Here is a 1064-nt window from a genome sequence, read left to right as displayed (position 1 = left end):
GAGAAAAAGGAGAAGACTGAAGCTGAAGGCTGAAAGAAAATTAGACCCGCATACACACACACACACACACACACACACACACACACACACACACACACACACACAGCACAATTTCACTTTACTGGAGATGCGGTGTTATGAATGATGGTCTGTTTCCAAACCCTCACATGCGAGTTAAATTGAAACTCTGAAACCCTGAAACTCCAGCGTGCTGAAGAGAGCTCTTTGGTACACTGCAGTCTCCAGTAATTGAGGCTTTGTAAAATGACAGAGTAGGAATGTTTGGGCAGAGTGGGGATGTTTGAAAGAGAGAGAGAGAGAGAAAAAAAAAGTTCTGATATCTTTATGTAATAATAATTGCTTTTGCAATAGAAATGTCAATTGAATTGAAAAAAAAACTTGAATTGAGAGAGAGAGAGAAAGAAAGAAAGAAAGAAAGAAAGGAGGGAAGAGAAAGAGAGTGAGTGTGAAAAGACGAACAGAGAGTGTGTGCACGGGGAGAATATATTGAGTGGAACCGAATTACACCGGTGCTGTCACTGGGGTAAACGGAGGCTGGCCAGACCCTCCACACTGAAACAGAGGGAGAGAGAGGGGGAGGGAGAGAGAGAGGGAGGGAGGGAGAGAGAGAGAGAGAGGGAAGGAGGGGCTGGAGGAGGGGAGAGAGGTAGAGTCTGCCTTAGCCTCAGCCTATGAAAACTGAAGGTGGGAGGGAGTGAGAGCCGAGAAGGAGGGCACAGGAGAGAGAGAGTGTGTGTGTGTATGTGTGTGCGTGTGTGTGTGTGTGTGACGAGAGAGAGAGAGAGAGAGAGAGAGAGAGAGAGTGTGTGCGAGTGTGTGTGTACGTGGGAGAGTGTGTGAGAGTGAGTGAGGGCGAGGAGATGCACAGCAGACTCGGTGCCTCTGCCTGTGCCAGTGAGGTTGTTTGTGGGAGAGCAGAGCAGCGTCTCCTGGCTCTAGCTCCAGGGCCACAGGGACTATTACCACCACCACCACCACCACCACCACCACCACAGCAGCTACGGCTACAGCAGCGGCAGCTACAGCAGCAGCACCCAGAGCAG

General features: G+C 49.8%; 1 protein-coding gene across 3 annotated transcripts in view; it reads left to right on the top strand.

Annotated features, from left to right (window-relative positions):
- The first annotated feature begins 1000 nt into the window (after window positions 1-1000).
- rap1gap2a (RAP1 GTPase activating protein 2a) overlaps window positions 1001-1064 on the top strand; it is a 36521-nt gene continuing 36457 nt past the window's right edge. The window contains exon 1 of one of the 3 annotated variants that reach the window (XR_009941202.1): window positions 1001-1064. This exon is cut by the window's right edge and continues 211 nt beyond it. The gene's annotated coding sequence lies outside the window, so the exon portion shown is untranslated. The other 2 variants (XM_062553169.1, XM_062553170.1) reach the window with 2 other exon arrangements.

The sequence above is a fragment of the Sardina pilchardus genome, chromosome 13, assembly GCF_963854185.1.
Source record: "Sardina pilchardus chromosome 13, fSarPil1.1, whole genome shotgun sequence".
Lineage (NCBI taxonomy): Eukaryota > Metazoa > Chordata > Actinopteri > Clupeiformes > Clupeidae > Sardina > Sardina pilchardus.
This window is presented reverse-complemented; position numbering and strand designations above follow the sequence as displayed.